This window comes from Pipra filicauda, unplaced genomic scaffold (genome assembly GCF_003945595.2).
Source record: "Pipra filicauda isolate LSUMZ 115617 unplaced genomic scaffold, ASM394559v2 scaffold47_size6085603_pilon, whole genome shotgun sequence".
NCBI lineage: Eukaryota > Metazoa > Chordata > Aves > Passeriformes > Pipridae > Pipra > Pipra filicauda.
In genome coordinates, this window is record NW_024104620.1 from 5,688,971 (window position 1) to 5,708,242 (window position 19,272).

The window sequence follows — 19,272 nt, forward strand, 5'->3', positions numbered from 1 at the left end:
GCCGGAATTAGCTTCAAATGGAGCATTCAGGGGACTCGTGCTGGGAGGGGAGCGCAGGAGGGGAAGGACCAGCAGAACCGGCTGGGGGGGTGGGGGCGGTCCTGCGGCTGCAAACCCCCGTGGTGGGGCACCCAACGCACCTCGGGGTCCGTGGAGGGGCTGGGATGCTGCCAGAGCCGCGGGGATGCTGCCGGGGACCCCTAACGCTGCTCAGTGGGGTGGATGTGGGCGGGGACGGGGGGAAGGGCTCAATCCCTCTCCCCTTCGCAGCTTTGGAAGCCTCGGCAGGAGCCCCTGGGTGTCGGGGAGCTCCCCTCCCCCTCGGACAGCCCCCCTCGCCCCCCTGGACCGGCGCGGCCATCGGTGACCTACAATCGGGCACGGGTGCGAGGCGGGGCGGCGGGGCCGAGGTTTCCATGGGGATGTGCGGGATGGGAAGCCTGGCCTGGTTCAGCTCCAGGCACAGCTCTCCTGGATGTCGGGGCTCGGCTCCTTCCGCTCCGCTTCCCGCTGCCTCCTGCCCTCCTGCGCCCGGCGCGGCGGTGGGAGGGGATGCGGGAGGGGATGCGGGAGGGGATGCGGGAGGGGATGCGGGAGGGAGCGGCGGGAGCACGGCTTGGCCCTGCCTGGTCCGCTACATGTCCTTAACCCCTTGGGGGATGCACCGCAATGAACTCAGCTCAATGGTTAATCCAAACAGTGGTTTGTCCCCCACCCATTGGGACTGGGTGCCCGCGGGGATGCTCTGCCGTGATGGGGATGCTCTGCTGCGATGCAGGACCAGGTTCTTGGCAAAATCCCAAAAGCAATGCTGGAGATGTTGACAACGCAGGTCTGGGAGAGCCCCACACAGTCCTGCTCTCCTCCCCAGAGGTTTTCTCTGTTCTGCAAGAAAAAGGAAAGGCACACTTTTTTTTTCTTCCACTACTGGCTCCTGGCAGTAACTGAGACTGGGGACAAATCAGTCACACACACCCCTCCCCAAATGCCTCAGTTCCCCCACAGGGAGAACAGCCCTGCTCTGCTCTATATCCTGTTCTACCCTCCTCGCTGGAGGGGTTTCAGCCCTCGGTTTGCCGTGACCTCACCCCTGTGAGGCTGAGACAAGCCCCCAGCCCCAGCCCGTCACATGTGGACCCATGTGCCTCACACGAGGCTCGGCTCCCGTGAATTATCAAGCAGGGCAGGCACAGGCACCAGCACAAACCACACAAACAGAGCACCACACTCCTCCAGCACGCAGGGCCAGAGCCATGCCCAGGCTGGGCAGGCAGTACCAGCGGGCAGGAGACCAGGGCTGCTCTCAACAACCTCATGCTGCCCTTAAATCTTGTATTTACACACAGAGGGGAAAAAAAACCTGAAGCAAGGCAGCTTGAAGCCCACAGCACAGCAAGACGTGGACATGTGCATAAGGAGGGTCCCTGGGTAACTGCGTGCAGCAGGCACGGACACATACCTGGAATTCCCATCTGGCTTGTGAACAAGGAATATCTGTGAGCCTGCAATCCTGGCTGCCTGGGAAAGAGCAGGGGCTGGAGCTCGGGGATGAGTGCTCGGGTGGCAGCTCCCCAGGGCTGTGTGGTGCTGCCCAGTGCTCCCTTCTGTTCCCATTGTGTGCCGGGATAGCTTTTGTCCGGGGATGTTGGCGTGTGCAGTCACCAAGGTGACGGGAACAGCGGCGGGTCAGCGGCAGCACTTCCAGAGGAGCTGGGAGAGAACTGGACAACCCTGAACATCCTGGGGGGAAACTGGACAGCCCTGCACATCCTGAGAGGGAACTGGGCAGCCCTGCACGTCCCTGAGTGAGTGATTCTTGTGGATGCACACTCACCACAGACTGCACAGCCTGGTATCCTCTGCTGTGTGAGGTGACCCTGTGTCACACATCCAGCCCTGCAGCCTGGATGTGTGTCCATGAGGGGTGTCCATGAGGGCTGGGCAGAGGGTCAGGCTTTGGGAACATGAGGGGTTTGTGCACAGTTTTGGCTCCTGCAGAGCCCCAGGCTGTACATGGCACCAGGCAGCAGCAGTTGGAAGACCCCAGCATCCATTGAGACCTGGGCTCTGCTCCTGTCACGACGCCTGGGATCTGCAGAGCACCAGGGTGGTCCTGCCACTGGTGTCACCAGCTGCCTGCAGTGGAGCATGGTCCCTCAGGATGTGGGGGAAGAGCATGGGTCACGCTGGATGTCTCCTCCCTGGAGAAAGGCAAGGATCAGCTGGCCCTTCCTAGCCCTGGATGCTCTCCTGTGGCAGGCTGGGCGGCCAGGAGTAGGTGACCTTCTGTCTTTAACATCCATGTGGATCCACTACAACTGCTCCAACGCCTGCATCCTCAGGCTCAGGATGAGGTTGGGCAGTTCTGCCTTTGTCCTTCAGTCTCCTCCTCCATCACACGTGTCCCTCAGGCCCATGGAAAGCAAGGAGCTGAAGCTGTAGGTGCTTTGCTAACAGCAGTTCATACCTGCATCCTCACTGAGCAGGGAAAGAGGGGAAAGAAAAGCCTTTTTGGAGGAGAAACAAATGCCAGGACAGTTTGGGAAATGCTGTAGCACCTTTTGCCTTCCCAGCTCCAACATGCAGCCACCAATGGCTGTCCCAAAAGGCAATGGAGGTGGATGCTCCTGCCATTTGCCAGACTGGGACCTCAGGAGAGGATACAGAGCATGAGTGAGAAGGAAGAGGTGAGTTGAGGGTTATCCAGGAGGCTTGTCCTCCTCCTTTGGACAGGCTTATTCATGTTCTCACATGTTCTGTCTCTATTTTGTCAGTCTTTCCCCCTTGTTTTCTTTTCCCTCTAGTCAAATCAATTACTGGAACATTGGATGTGCCTGAACATTGTGCATTGGTGACCCCAAGGACCTCTACCCAGAGCATCTGAGCACCGTGAGCCTTGGCAGAAGGAAGCATCTCCAGTTTACTATTAACACATTTTGGTCTCTGTGGCTCTGGGTTCAATGCATTTCATTTTTAAAGGCAGTTTTGGTGCTGGGTTTTCCTCATTTTTTTCCTGCCAACATTAAAATGCGGGTGGGTTTTTCCTTGATCCTGGTTTTGCTGTGGCATTGCTTGTGTCTAGGAGTGCTCACAGGGACTGAAGTTGCTGTCACAGGAGACGAGGAATGTCATCCCAGGTTTCCTGTCGCAATTTTCAGACATCCAGCTGAAGATCAACATCCAGCTCAATGCGTCGGGTTCAGCTGCACGTCTGGCTGCTCACAGTGTGGCACAGCCACTTGGCACAACCACTTGGCACAGGCTGCGAGGTTCAGTGGAGGTTACAGCTGCTCTGGCTCTGTGGAGGACCACCAAAGCCACACCCTGCATCTGTATTTCTGGTCTCTTTGCCCTGCTGTCAGTGTGGTCCTGAAGTCCTCATTCCCTGGTGCATCTACAGGTGTATCCTTCCCGTACGCCCTGTGTGCCAAGTCATAGAATCCCAGAATGATTTGGGTTGGGGGGACCTTAAAATCCACCTTGTTCCATGTCCTTGCCATGGGCAGGGACACCTTCTGCTATCCCAGGTTGCTCCAAGCCCCATCCAACCCGTCCTTGGACACTTCCAGGGATGGGGCAGCCACAGCTTCTCTGGGAAACCTCTTCCAGCGAAGCCAAGGTGATCTGCAGCAGAAGGTAGGCTGTACCAGAGGGAATTTAGGCTCCATGGTCTCTTTTGCCAGGGGACAACATCCATCAGCTATCAGCAGCTCATGGTCCAGCAGTGTGGATGGTCTGGTGCGTAGTAAACAGTAAGAAATTGCACTGAAACCCTGCAGTGGGGACATTAATGACCAACCTCTCCCGTGTGTGCTCTCCAGAGTGGGTTTTCCATCGTCTGGTGAGGTATGGAAACTCTTGCCAACACCTTAGTTAAACACTGAGCAGCCCAGGCTGTTATTTAACCTCAACCAACCCATCATCCCCCTGCCAGGGCCACCTTAGGTCCTGGGGGCCACCTCAGCTGGGATGAGATGCCCTGTGAGCATCCTTGGAGCCACGTTCCATGGTGCAGGGTCACTTCACCTGTGGCTGATGCAGGACACAGTGTGAACACCCTGCTTGCACTGGAAATATTCCCAGGCCTGACCTCTATGCCACATACCTGCCTCTGAGCAGCTGGCAGCAAACAGGGGAACGTGTTGGAGCACAGACCGAGTGGGAAGGCGATAGATGCGCCTGTGTTTGCTTCCATTTCCAGCCCAGACATCTGCTCTGGGGCCCCTGAAAATCCGAGACGAAGCCCAGGGAGCAGAGCACGTTTCGGGGTGGGCTGTTTGACATCTCGGGGCTGCCGAGGCTATTGTGCAGCTTGTTTTTGCTTCCCTCTTCACTGGGGGCTGTCTGCTGCCATACAAAGGGCAAAATGCCGCAGCGGGAGATGCCGTGCTCGAGCCAGGAAAACCCAGCCGACGTTTTCCTCCTTCCCTGTCTTTACCACTAGATGTCATTGGAAAAGCAACATCGCCAGCCCTGCTCGGCTCACCGGGATGGGATTCTGGGGGGTTAACAGGTCCTTCGCCCACCGCCGGACGTGAAGCATCTTCCCAGCCTCCTCCTCCTCCTCCTCCTCCGTGGCTTTGTCTGTCTGCAGACCCTCTGGAAAAACCATCGCCGGGGATTCAGGGTTCAATGGACATTGAAATGCAACTGAAACCTTTTTTCCCAGCGCCTGGCTAAGCCGCCCGCTCGGACCCTCCCAGGAGGGAGCCGCACGTCACCCGCTCTCAAAGGGGCGACGCTGTCACGCCGGGACCCGCGGCACCTACAGCAATATGGTCCCCTCAAACAAGTCGGACAAACAAGGCCTTTATAGGCACTTTCTTTTCTTCTGGAGTGGAAGAGAGAGGAGCCGGGGGAGAACTCGGGGGCGTCCCACCGCAGCGGAGCAGCACACAAAGGCTTGTAATGAAAGGGGCGCCAGCAAATCCTCTTAGGGGCTTCACTGTGTGCACATTCATATCCCGGCCCCATCTGCCGGGGGGATCCCCGGGAGCGAGGGGGGAGCGGGGCTCTCCCTGCCCCGCGCCGCCAAAGCAACCAAAGCGCATTCAGGGAGGGAGAAAGGGATGAAAAGGAAGAAAGGCCAAGCCACGCCAGTGCAGAGCCGGGCTGGAAATACAGCTCTGCCGAGGAGGAGGGGGGTTGGCTTACAGGGGGAGGGGGACGCAGATGTGGTGGCGACTGTGGGAGTGCCGACACCCCACCCCCGACCACTCTTGGACGCCGGGGATGAGATGGGAGCGAGGTGGGCATGAAGAGAGCCTGGTGCCTCCGGACAGAAGAGCCATGATGGCTCCCTGGGCACAGAGGAACACCCTCCGTGGGTTTAATGGTGCCTTGAGCGGTGGAGACCTGCTGGGAACTGGTGGAGCTGCAGGAGGATGGAAGTGACCTGGCCAGGTGGGGAGCCAGTGGGCTCATAATGGTGCTTGACCCCACACAAGCAGAGCCAGGCTAATAGGACTTATGTTTCTTCCCAAGATGGGGGAAAGCCAGGAATACTTTTAGTCTGGTCTGGAGAAAACACCTGTCCCTTCCTAGAAGCAGGTGATGACTCAGTAAATGACACACATTGATACCCACTTCTTGGTGCTGCAGGACAGCAAACGTCCTGTCTCCCATGGGTTTGCCTCTTCCTTTTCCTGCTCATCCTGCAGCCTTTGTGCACTGGGGAGCCCAAGGACGTGTCTAAACCAGGTCAGTCTATACCAGGAATTCGCTCCCTGCTCCCCCAGGCTCAGGGCAGCCACGCTGAGATGCTCAGACATGGGTGAGCAGATCCGAAAGGTTAGGCCAGAGTGATGGGTGGATTTGGACAGTTGACCCAGAGAAGCTGGGAGCCCTGCCTAGGCTTGGACACAGCGAGGACGGAGCCCAAGTGACCTAAGTCCAGCCTAAGTCCCCTGGGGGATGACTGATGTGCTTGCCTAGTGATGCCAGGGACTTGCACGTTGCAGCACTGTGGCAAAAGTGGGGAGGATGGGATGTTCTCTCTCTCGTTTGGGTGAAGGATTTAATTACTGCAGCCAAGGCAGCTTGTCCATCCTTCTAGCCTGGAGCCAGTCCAGTCCAGGGAGTGGTCCTTCCTCTCTGGTGGCCTGGAGCCAGTGCTCCACGAGCCCTTCCAATTCTGCCAGGAGGTGGTTGGGTCATGCTCTGGGAGAACATCTCTTTCCTGCAGCTGGGTGGGGATGTCAGGGAACGAGGATAAAATGCTGGAGAGGCAAAGAAAATCAGGATGCCTCAGGTCTCTTCAGGAGGCAGGAGTAAGACTGAGGTTGGGATGTGACTGCTTTGGGCTGTCCCATCAGGGTACCTCAGGCTTCCAGCCACGTGGCTGAGGAAAGCATTCAGGAGTGAAGCAGGAATGCAGGAGTACAGATAATTCCCACCTGGGGACCTCCAAAGCTGCTCCCAAGCCCTGTGATCAGGGTGGATGACAACGGGTACATCCATTATCTGGAGGCTTCTGTTCTCTGCTGCCTGCAGAGATGACTCAGGAGCAGGTTGGGTAACTCCTGGTGCCAAGCTGGTGATGAAGGTCAGACAGTCTGTGTGAGGCTCTCCCGGGTGAGACAGTGTGAGACACAAACAGCGACAGACCGAGGGAGAGAGGGGGATGTTGGAGGGCACCGCCTCTCAGAGGGCACCACGGGCCACCCACACCAGTCTGCTGAGTGACACCCATGGGAAGGTCTGCACAGCACCTCACCTGAGCTCCTGCTGTCATCTCAGGCTCTGGGCACTGCCTACACACCCTTCCAGGGAGCCAGCTGGCTCAGTGGCACAGCCTGGGCCATCCAGATTGTGTCAGGAAAGGTCTGTGGGAAGGACTCGGGGGTTTGGCTGCTGAGTGTGACCATCAGATAACTTTGAGCTCTGGCTGGCCTGGCTGCATTTGAAAGAGCCAGCTGGAGCAGTTCTTCCACAGGCAGGGGAACGAGTTGTGTTTGTCCCGCCTGACTATTCCAAAAATTTTGTGAGGTGCGTGGGAGGAAGGAGGGGTGCAAGAACATCATCTTGACTCTTTGCACTGGTGATCCAACATCAGTGCAGGGATCAGGGAGGGAATGTTGAAAAAGAAAATGAGGAACGTGGTAGTGGCCCTACCTCACTGGGTCTGACCAACCATTTCTGCTCCAGTGACCTCCACCCTTATCCCAGTCACCACTGCCTCCTTAGCAGGAAGGGTTTATGATGCCCCACGGAATGCAACCAACATGCTCATGAAAAGTGCTGTCATGGACTTATTTTCCAGTGCTTGCAGATTTCCACCTGCATCATGCCCTCGAGCTTCCAGGGAAGCCTCCTCCTAGCAGAGCTGCAGCAGTGTGAGTGCTCAGGCCCTGCAGAACATGCTGCTCAGGTTCAGGAGTGCCTGATGCCCACTGGACAGTGCTCCATGCACCAAGAGACCAGCTCTGAGAAGGGCAGTGTGAGGCACTTCATGGTGAGGTGCAGTTTTTGGCATAAACTGTTGCCAAGGGTACTTTCATAGAATCACAGAATGGTTTGGGTTAGAAGCGACCTTAAAGGCCATCTTATTCCAACCCCCTGCCATGGACAGGGACACCTTCCACTAGACCAGGTTGCTCCAAGCCCCATTTCACTTCCTGCCCATCAGCCTGGCTAGGAGCCCTTGGCACATGGGGAAAAAAGGTTTGGCACTGATCCAGAGTCAGGGGTGGATTTCTGTGCCTCTGGTGGAAGGCAGCATATGGGATTTTTTTATTTCTCTTATTCTGAAGAGAGCACTTTGAGTGTCTTCAGCCCCCACCAAATGCAGACACGCTTCTGTTGATCCCGTGGAGCTCATATCCTGTGGCAGCGAGCTCCCAGGCAATCACTCAGCATATGAAAGTATATCCCTGACGAAAAGGATCGGAGATTGCATCAGAAGGCATCGAACATCCCCTCCTGGAGGCCAGCAAAGCCTCCACGAGAGCGAGAAACGCCGCTGACATTTTGCTGTGTGTGATTCCAGCAGGACATGGGAGGTCGAGCTCCAGGTGCTGTGCTGGCTGGCACACCCGGCAGGCTCCCCTTCCCCCGGGCAGGATCCGAGCAGGGAGCTTAGATCCACGTCAGTCGCCAAATACGAAGAGCCTGATGTTTTCCGACAGCCCCTTCTCCCCTCATCCTCACAGCAGACTCTGGCTCGCCCTTCACTCAGCAGCTCGTGCAGCGTCGCTCCCCGCAGTTGCACATATTTCTTGTCTTGGCTCTCCTCCCCTTCCTCCGGCAGGCCTGGATCTGCTGGGAGGAGCAGCTCCTTCCTGGAGCCCCTAAAGGCGGGTGGGATGGGCTCCTACAGGCAGCCACCGAGGTCTCTGGGCTGCTGAGTGATGCTCTCCTTCCACTCCTGCATCCTCGCGGTGCTGCGGTGACAGGGACGGGATCCCGCAGGGATGGGAGAGCTGTAATTGCAATCCCACTGACTGCCACGCTGCCTCGGAGCTGGAGTCGCGGCAGCTCCCGGCGGTTTCTGGCACCGGCAGTGTCCCTGTTGGCAGTGCTCCCCCCGCCCCGGGGCCGCGCTGTTTGCTTATCTAGTGCCGTGATTTAACACAGACGCAGGAACTCACACACTCTCTCCCAGTCTCCTTCAAATTACTTTATTGCTTCCTGTCAACTAGCCGAGCATATCCTGTTAATATACAATCCCCAACGAGCCATTTTCCCAGCGTAATCCCCCTCCGGCAGATAACACGGCTCAGCTCCTGCGGGATGCCTGGCTCTGTCTAAGGATGCAGGATTCCAGCACCGGGCAGGTATTTTCCAGCAAGGTGGGGCTGCTGTGGTTGTTATTGTTAAAGATAAGCCCCAGTGCTGTGAGAGATGCTGGCACTCTGCCAGTCCTGTGTTATTCCCAGGGCTCCATCCACTGGTGACCTTGCTCAGCCGGTGCCAAGTGCTGTCCCATGCTGGGTAGCAGCGAGGCTCCTGGTGCTGGAGCCTTTCTCCCAGCTCTCCCATCCCTGCTCCTGAGGTCTGTCCTGATCCAGAGATGTGTCTTTATCCACCTGCAGCAGTGGGACAGCAATAGAATCACAGAGTGACAGAATCATTACAGTTGGGAAAGACCTCCAAGATCAAGTCCAAACTTCCATCAAACACCATGGCCACTAAACCATATCCATGTCCATGTCCATATAGCATCAGGCACTGCAGGAATAATTAGCTGTTCCTTTTGCTGCTGTTTATGAGCTGTGCCCCAGAGAAGGTCAGTTCAGGAGATATCCATGCATCCTGGAGGTGGTGGTGGAAACCCGTGTGACCCACCAGGTCAGGGTAGACATGGCTGTGTCTGGCCAGATCCTGGAAACGCTCCAAGGGATTTCCTGCAACCCCAGGTTTCCTTATGCCAGGTGTCCCATCACCCACCCTGAGGCACTGTGGACTCTCAGCACCACTTGGAACATCCCCCAGCAGGACATCTGCCACAGGCTGCTCTTGTAGTTAACCTGCTGTGTTTCTCCTACCTCTTTCTGGTCCTCCATCCCCCATGCTCAGGTCCCTTGCTAAGACATCTGTGTGTGTCCTGACATTGCATTTGTAGGACATTTACACTGCTCTGCCCCATCTGGTCTCCCCCAGCCTCCTCAAGGTCTTCCTCCCTAATCCTGATGTCCATCTGATGTGCCAGCTGAGCCTGTGTCCACAGAGTAATATTGAGAAAGTCCCTTTCAGAGAACACCACTGTGATTTTTTGACTCTGTGGTGTGGAAGTGTCCTGAAGACCAGGTCACTTCAGAGCCTGTGCATCCCCCCTGTCCTTGTGCCAGGTGGTCCTGCTGCTCCTGGGCCTGTTGTGCACAGAGCAAGAGGACAGATGGAGGTGGCTGGGCCCTCCACTGTGGAGGGATGGAGACCAGGGCTATTCGGTGTGGGTGCAGCTGGGCTTTTGGGCTGCTCTAAAGGCAAACAAAGTGGGCAGATGATAAATTTGGCTTGAAGGCTCACCCTGTTCCTCTGCAGCTCCGAGGATACTGCTGAGGATGCCTGGTTGATGAGCAGCCAAGGCACGTAGCTCAGGCTCAGACAGCTCCCTTCTCCTGGGAGCAGGTACCTGTGCTAAACCTCCCTGACAGAATCCACTGCGTCTTCTGTGGACATTTCTTCAGCAAACTTTGGTATTTCAGGGCTCTGGGGGCTGTTCCTGCTTGGCCCCTTGTTGCAAGCTGAAAGCCACTGTTTCTGTCTGTCCCTTGTCATCAGCCTCCTCCTTCGGCCCAAGGAAAGGGAACACCTGGAGCCACACGATGCAGCCGACATGAAATGCGGCCATATTTTTGTGGTTCTATTTCCCAAGTTTTCCCTCGGTCCTGCCCTTAGGACAGTGTCTTTGCCTGAAGTTGTACCTGGAAGTTGAGGACAATCCTGGTGCTGGTTGTTGGTTTTACTACCAGCTGGATCTGCCCTCAAGTACTTGTGATTCTCTCTACACTTAACACCTCATTAGCTGGAACATCCACTTAGAGAGCACAGCTTTGCTGTCTGAAAAGAAGGAAAATCCTGTTTGACTGAGACGTTACACAGATCACTTATCTCAGAGACATCTGAACAGCCGGGCTTGGAAATTGAGTCCAAATTAAAAACCAGTTGAGAAGAAGTATCTGTCCTCCCAGGTAAATCAGGGGCTGATTTATTTCCTCCTCAGTATTCCTGCTAAGCAATGCATTCAGCACAGAGCCAACCTGGCACATCCCTGCCTCCATATCCCCTCCTGCTCTCCCTTACCTCCAAACTATTTTAATTCCCTGTGTGTTATTGATTCCTGACTTTTCCTTCCAAGAGCTTCTCCAGCCTCCACTTGAATCCCTATGAGTTTTGTGTATCCACAGCTCTGCTGAGGAGGTCCCCCGTTCATCTCCCACCTGTGTGAAGAACAACCTCCTTTATTGCCAAACCCCAATCTTTTGTGCCCTGGCCCTGGACCTCGCACAGGTGTCGTTTGGTGGTCTTGATTCTTTCATGGGAAAAGACAGAGAGCAGCCTCATCACCGTGCAAGCGAAGCTGTGGTTGTTTTCCCCATGACATCACCTGTCCTTTGTCACCTCCCTGCTCATTCCTATTCCTGCCACTTCTGGGGCTGTTGTTATTGGGTCCAGCTCAGGCCCTGCAGGACAGACTGATGACCTCCCTCTGCTTGTTCCTCTCTGCTTAAGCAACTAAAACAACAAGGAACCCCCTTGATACTCTTGGCTCCTTGTTTTCTTTAAAAAAATTTTGGCGAAGGACTTAATGGAAAGCCTTTGGAACTCCCAGCACATACCAGGGACAGATTGCACTGACCACATGTGTTTTGCCATGCTGAAGGGCTCTGAGGAGTTGTGGAGCAAGATTCCCCTTTGGAGAAGCCCCATGGACTCTCCCCTGGCAGATAGCACTCACCCTGAGGTCTTCAGCTCTCCTCTGATACGTGCTTTTTGTGTCTTCCAGGGACTTTTCTTATGGCCACCACAGTACCCATCAAGGCACCCTGTACACTCCTGGTGCCAGGAATGGCTGTGAGAGACTCAGCCCTGATGCCATGGCCATGCAGGAGCAGGGGCACCTCGATGGGTGCAGGAGGAGTCAGCAGCCCCAGGTGCTCATGAGAGTCCCCAGAGGAGGACTCAAAGAGAAGTTCCACAGAGTCCAGGCAGGACGCTGATGCCAATGGGCCAAGGGGATCCCAGGAGCTGCAAGGACCAAGTCTTGGATGGAAAACAGCAAAGAGCCTCTTCCATTGGCCACACTGAAGGCTCGAGGAAAGGATGAACCCATGAGCTTTGTGACCATTGCTGCCCCCTCTGCTCAGTGCTCAGGGCAGGGACCTGTGCCATGGCCTCTCTACCAGCTCTGCCCCTGTCCCAGCGGTGCCGTGGCACCATGTCAAGGTGCCAGGAGTCACCTGAGAACTTTTTTGCTGGCAGGCCCCTCGGGAGGCTTGCCAGGGCAGCAACCCAAAGAGCGGGTGGACAGGCTCTTCCAGGGGTAGCCATGCTCCATCCATCCTGGTTAATTGGGCAGTGCTTCCTTCCATTCCCTGCCAGAGACACAGACAGGCTCGGGGCAGCTCCCTGCTCCTGCACCACAGCCAACACTCCTGCAGGGATGCTTCCCCTCCCTCTACGGACAAGGGATGGAGTGGCAGGACAAGGGGAATGGCTTCCCACTGCCAGAGGGCAGGGTTAGGTGGGATACTGGGAAGAAATTCTTCCCTGTGAGGGTGGGGAGATCCTGGCACAGGTTGCCCAGAGAAGCTGTGGCTGCCCCATCCCCGAGGTCCAAGGTCAGGTTGGATGGGGCTTGGAACAACCCAGGATAGTGGAAGGTGTCCCTGCCCACGGTAGGGGGTTGGAACTCAGTGTGGTTTAAGGTCCCTTCCAACCCAACCCCTTCTATAATTCTATGATAACTCAATGCTAGAGATTATTATTCTGATGAATTGTCAATAAAAAAATGGTAAGTCAGTCAATATCAGCATGAGGAGCCTGTGCATGCATTTGCCATCCATCTTACTCTGCAGGAATTGTTCCAGTTCAGTCACATTTCAGTCCAGGCCTTAATGACACGGATATTCCGAGACCCAAAGGGAAAATGGGAAATGCCAATCATGCAGCACGAGCCCCATTCCTGCTGACTCCTGACCTTTCATCTCCAGACCTCCGGGGGGGTGAGGGGGGGCAGTTTGCCTGTTTGCCTGCACACTGCTCTGCTTTCTCTGCTCCACCACATCTCCTGCAGCTTGCTTCCCTTTGGAAAGACATGGATAGAATGGTAGAATGGTTTGGGTTGGAAGGAACCCTAAAGATCAGCGAGTTCTACCCCCCTGCCATGGGCAGGGGCACCTTCCTCTAGACCAGCTTGCTCAGGGCCCCATCCAGCCTGGCTATGATAACCTGTCTCTTTTCCAGATGTGCCTGCCTCCTTCAGGTCTGCATTTCTATAGCAATCACCTCTTAGGAGGAAAGAGCAATTTCTCACCGGGCTGTTACCTCTGATCCTGTATTTGCCTTCCCATAAACTGCTGCTGTCTCGGGGCACCAGAGCACTTTGCTCTCAAGGGCCTTCAGTGTAACACATAATGTTGCATTTTTTCATAGTGTTCATATGCATTTGCAAAGCTCCTACTTTTAACACCAGCACCGACAAATACCAGGTAGTTTTCTCCCTGGTTTCCTATTAAACGCCATTTCAGCATTTTCAATTTCAAAGATGCCACCCTGTAATTTTATAGTATTAAACATAGACCTGAGTCTGACTTTTCAGCTTTTTTACCTTCCTTTCAATGACTTTAAAACTATTTTCTTGAAGACTTCTGGGCCTTGGGTTCCCTGCCACAAACTAGCTTGAGTTACATCCTTTTTTTAAAAAAAGTCTTTACAAATGACAGCAATTAAATCGAGCATCCTTTTATGTTGTTACCCCTGTCAGTAGGTAATGCCTGGCAGTTTTTCATCAGAGGTTACCCACTGGGCAGATTTATTCTCTAACATTGCTATTTCTGGCTACAATCAAGGACTAAAATGAAAATATCTTCCAGAATACAAACCCCACCTTCTGCCAGTCATGCCTCATTGCTGTAAAGTATTTTGGATTAGGTTTATACATATAACATGATATTTTGGTGATGGTTCCACCTATTCTTTGCAGTATATCTAAATACCGGGTTTTAAATGTATTTTTTAAAACAGAGTGATACTTTATATTCTTGGTGATTGCATTTCTCTCCATTCTGGAAAGGTGGTGGTACTTAGTTGAAGGTTAGACTCGATAATCTTGGAGGTCTTTTCCAACCTTAACGGTCATATGATTTTACAAATCAGGAAATCCTTGGGTTTATTTAAAAATAAATATGTAATACAATGTTTTATTTAAATTTGCCTACTTTTCACCCTTTTTTCCTTTTCTGTCTCTCTAAGGTCCTGCTTATTTACCAAAATAACTTTTTTCAAGAAGACCTGGCATCTTTTGCAGTCCCCCAGGAGACACTTTTGCAAACTTTATTTTTCCAAAATCTGCTTTTAATTTTGAACGTGGCTCCAAATTATCTGTTGAACAAAATATCCCGAATTTCCTGCTCAATTCTACAGCTCTAAATCTATTTTAAATGCTTCAAAAGCACCTCTTCTCTTTTAATTTGTTCCCATGGCTACCATTCAAAAGTTTCATTCATTTTCGGAGTGGAGAACTCTCCAAACCATTACTGCAGTCTACCAGTTGACTTCCCCTTCCTAATTTAGCTAAACCCTCAGACTTCAAACATTGCAACAGCAACAGGAACAGTGTTACCTTCCACTCCTTGATCCCGGATCCTCACTGCAGCCACCCTTGTCCCCCCCAAAGAGATTAAATCCTCGCTTGAAGCTTTTCGGTGGCTCTGCCTCCTTCCTGGGGGTCCCAGTGCAGGCGATGCTCAGCTGCCCAGTGCCATCCTCTTACCTTCCCCCTTCTCTGGTGACAAGCAGCTCAGAGTTCCTACACACGTGAATCCCTCAGGTAGCAAGAGATGAGCTGAGAAACGCCGGAGGAAAGAGCTGAAGGGGAGAGGGAGCTGCTGGTTCCCCCCTCCACAGGTCCCTGCAACAAGCTAAACAGGTTGAGTGAGGTGGGCTGTCCAGTGTCGTGTTTCAGCAGGAGTCATCCAGGGCCAGGTGCCCTCACCGAGCATAAAGGGATGTAAAAGCTTTATCTTGATTTAACTGTGTGCAGAGAAACCTCACCACAGTGACCCCAGTGGGGTGGGCAGGGCAGTGGGCTGCAGCCAACGCCTGCTGGGGTGGTGGCCAGTGACTGGTTATACCTGGTAAAGGTGCTGGTTTGTTCTGGGCTGATGAGGGAGAGGTCTGAGACCCTTGAAAGCTGTGGTTTTATGGGACAGATCAGAGCGGGGATGTTGAGCTGAGAGGTGTTGGGCAGCACCCAAGGCTCAGCCCGGTGGCGGGGAGCCCCTCCTGCTCCCACCCTTCTCCCCCAAAGGACCAACCTGCTTCTCCCTCAGTCTGCAGAGCATTCAAGGTGCTGGGAAAAGGCAAGGAAGGACAGAGGAGACAGGTGGTCACCTCTGGTGGTGGTGACAGGCTGCAGTCACAGATATCCGTGGGGTTTCTTGCTGTTCACACACCCTTCTCAGAGGTTAGAAAAACTGGCTATTGGGAACAATTCCTCCACCCCTGCTGAGCTGGGGAACATTAAGTAGGTGATAATATGCGGTCCCTGAGCGGGAGGGCCTGCTCTCCTCTGGATAGTGCTACTTCAGACAATTTATCATTCAAACAAAGAGGGGAAAAAGGGTTAAACACTGCCCAGCCTCCCCAGCCAGCAGTGGCTTTGGTTATCTGCAGCATGGCTGCAGGGCTACATGGTGCCTGTACATGTTCGAGGATCAAGAGTTAAGTGTTTAAATGATAAGTGATATCTTAAAAACATAAGTTTAGCAATGAATCTTTACCGACAATACTATACTATTAGTTAATAGGCAGAATTAACTCACTGGCCTGGGGCCAAGCCCATCACAGCCAGAGCCAGAACAGCTGAAGTTGCTTTTCACTTGGGTTTTGCTTTTACGGGATTTGCTGCTGCAGGGAGACTCCAATTTCTGTAAAAATATGCTCATATTTTCCTCCTCCCAGCCTGCTCCTGGAAGCTTGAGGCTCCTCGGAGCTCAAGGGATTCAGCCAAGAGGTGGAGAGCTTTCCTCCTGCACACAGAGATGTGACCAGGGGAGCTGGTTTATGACCAAGGGTGCTGGTTCCCTGCAGGGTGTCTCTCAGTGGCCCCAGACCAGCTCCCTGCCTGCTCTTGGTGGGACTTCACAGACAGATTTATTGCTCCAGGTGCCACCCTGGGACTCACTCCCCATCTCTCCCATCCCAAATAAACTGCCCTCTCCCTCGACTGGGGCATTGAGATTGACCAAGTAGCTTCCCTGGACCACAAGAGCCTCTCCTGAATGCCTCTGGTAGCTGAGGCTCCTTGGCATCACCAAGGATGACCAAGGCAACCAGCAGCAGGACAAGAGGGCACAGTCTTAAGCTGTGCCAGGGGAGGTTTAGGTTGGACATTAGAAAGAAGTTCTTTACAGAGGGAGTGATCAGGCACTGGAATGGGCTGCCCAGGGAGGTGGTGGAGTCAGCGTCCCTGGAGGTGTTTAAGAAGATATTGGATGTGGCACTGAGTGCCATGGTGTAGTAGGTAACGTGGTGTTGGGTCAAAGGTTGGACTTTAACCTTGCAGAAGGTGAGAGGGAGTCACCTCCTCCAGGTGTGATGAGCCAAGGGCTTCATGTGCAAATCGAACCTGTTCTTCCTGCACCAGGAACTGAAAATGCTGCATTAAATGCGTCACCATCAAACCCACTTTAATGTCCTGGAGATGGCATCTCTCCTGGCTCTGTCTACCAGAGAACCATCTTTTGATGTAAACTAACACTTAGGTACAGCTGGAGGGGTGGCTGTCCCCTTTTTGTGACCCCATCAAGGCTTTACCTCATGCTCTCTGCAGCAGGGTTTGAGTCTCCTGCAGCTGTAGTGCTGCCCAAGGGTTAGTTGTGGGCAGCAAGTACCAGTAAAACCTACATAGGTTGACTCCCAAGGTGGCCACATCCATGTGACACAGTCCCTCGACCACTTGTCACCAGATGGCAGCAAGGAGAGCATCATCAGCTCACAGTGTGGTGGCTGGCTGAGGACACACAGTGCTCCCTAATCCATGACCAGGCCACTAAACCTGGTGCAGAGCGAGTGAAAGGCGCAGAGAAGGGCATTGGAGGAGGTCTGGAGTCGCTTGTCACGGCGTGGGGCTTTGTGGTACTTGCTGGTCTGCTCAGAGCTAGTGGCTTGGTGACCAGAGGGGCTTGTGGCTTCAGGTCCGAAGGTGGATACTGGTGGCATCGCCTTCAGTGGGAACAGCAAGTTTGTGACAGTGACTGGAAACCTTGGCAGGCCTTCACATGGATTCCAAAAGGATGCAACAGTCACAGAACGTCCTTCCCGGGAGCAGAGAGAAGGCATGAGGTGGGACCAGTGCTCACAGTTCATGACTGACCCTGAAGAGCATCTTCAGGGCAGAAAACAGATTCCAAGGAGCAACATAAGAACTTCAAAGTCAGTGCAGCAGCCAGACAATGTCTGCATAGTCCAAGATCCATCTCCATCAGCAACAGCCTAAGGGAATGCTAAAGGAGAAGAGAGGAGGTCTCCAGTGGCTGTTCCTTTGGAACAAAATTCCCATTGTGTCTGGCAGTGCAGCACTGGAGAGTGCTGCAAGAAAATCCAGAGGGTCTGGGTGTCAAATGGACAGGGCTGCTGCTCTTGGGCTCTTAATTTGGAGAACTGGTGGATCCTCAGGGATATGCCTCTTCAGAGCACTGTAGGACACAACAACAGCCTTGGGATGAAGAAGGGTTGGAAGAGTTTGGAAGTGGTGAGTGATTTCAAACATCTGATGGACATTGCTGATTGCTCCAGAGCAACAGAGAGCTTGGGAAATGGGGGAGCCTGGGACAGTGCTGGAATGGGTAAATAACTGCTGAGGATCCTTGGAATTCTAGCCCTGGAGAGGAAAACCTCTGGAGGCAGGAGCAGCAAGGCCACTGGCTGTCCCTGGCCTTCAGCCTCCTTCTTCCATGCAAGAATGTTCCCTACAGAGGCACTAAAGATGAAAGCTTCTCCACACACAGTGGAGCTGGGCCACAGGATTCTCCAGAGGCTGTTGTGTTGGAAGTGGGGCCAACCTGGAAAGGCAGCAACATCTGCAGTGACAGGAGCTCCCAAAGCAGATCAGAGCCTGCAGTTGTCCACACGGAGCTGAGGAAGCACATTTGGCTCACATGTATGGCCAATACTCTCAGGGAGCTATGACCTCCTCTAAACACTCCTGTGGAATCATTTCCTGTAGCCAGAAATGATGGGTCAAGGCATGGAAGACAAGGTGCTCAAGCTGCTGGTGCAGCAAAGGGGCAAGGAAGAGCACAGTGAAGCCTGGACTGTCTTTTCCATGTCTTAGACACTTTGGTGAGTCGAAGGACAGAAGTCCATCCTGGAAGTCCAGTGGGTCTTCAGGTCCTGCCTACGAGCCTGGCACAGCTTGTGCAGAGCTCCGTGTTCAGGGTGTGACCTCCCTGAGAAGATTCTCCAGGACAGAAATGGTTCTCGCAGGAGGCATCTGACCCTACTTCCCAGCCAGTAGAAACTGGGACACAGCTATGAGGGGTGAGCAGAGGGCACTGCTGGGTACAATATGGATGCTGGAGGGATGGACGGGAGGAGGAGGAGATGTCAGGGTGGTGGTAGAGGGACCTCATGGAGCAAACTGTCCTGGTAGCAGTCACGTATGTCATAGATCCACAGAATGGGTTGAGTTGGAAGGGACCTTAAAGACCATCTGATCCCAACCCTCCGGCTATGTCCTGAACAGGGTTTGGCTCAGGAGATGCCCCCAGGGCAGATGTGGCTCCCAGGCACCGAGGGGAGTTGGCGCTGTTGAGTGCTGGGATGCAGAGGTGGAGCTGGGTCTCATCTTGCACTTTCTGGGAAGGTCCTGCTTCACCTCAGTGGTGTCAGTGGGGCTTGTGACCAGCTCACAACTGCTCCACGCTTGAAGTGGGGGGGAATTCCTGCTCCATCTCCACCTGGGCCGGTCTCAGGGGGCTGGGGTGGGGAGGGAGGGCTGCTCAGGGCTGCCAGCAACAAGCCGCGGCTTTAACAACTCCTTGGATTCTTGTTTCCTTTTTTTTTTTTTTTTTGTATCCTGCTGGATACATCCCCTTCTCCGGCCGGGAATCTCCTCACCGCCCCGCTGGGCAGCGGCGTGGGCTCAGCCCCGCGGGAGGGATGCTCAGCTCGTGGCCCGCGGCGACCGCGGGCGGTGCGAAGGGCGGCGGGGGCATCCCCGGGGACACCCCCCCCCCGCCTCTCAGCTGCCCCTCCGCCCCTTTGCCCGGTGCCGGCGGCGCAGCGAGGCGGATTTGGGCTGAAATCACGGCTTTCTCTGGATGATCGACAGCTCCGGGAGAAACCATCGGGCGGGTCGGGGGGAACCTCCCGCCCGCCCGCCTCCCACCCTCGCCCGTCCGGGGCCCGCCGGTCCCCGCCGCCCCCCGGCCCGGCGCGGCCGCCCCCTCTCCCGCCGCCCCCGCCTCCCCCCGCGGGCAGCGCGGCCCCGGGGCGGGGCGGGGCGGGCGGCGCGGGGCGTCCCCCGCGCGGCGGCGGCGGTGGCTCGGCCCGGCCGCGGCGGCGGGGCCGGCGGAGCGCTCCGTGCCCGCGGCCGTGCCCGCGCCG

General features: G+C 54.8%; 1 long non-coding RNA gene across 1 annotated transcript; it reads left to right on the top strand.

Moving 5' to 3' along the window:
* The first annotated feature begins 324 nt into the window (after positions 1 to 324).
* On the top strand, positions 325 to 3,010 carry LOC120324274. Its single transcript, XR_005565438.1, has 3 exons — positions 325 to 384; positions 1,347 to 2,687; positions 2,805 to 3,010. It is a non-coding gene; the product is annotated as an uncharacterized LOC120324274 (long non-coding RNA).
* The last annotated feature ends 16,262 nt before the right edge of the window (positions 3,011 to 19,272 follow it).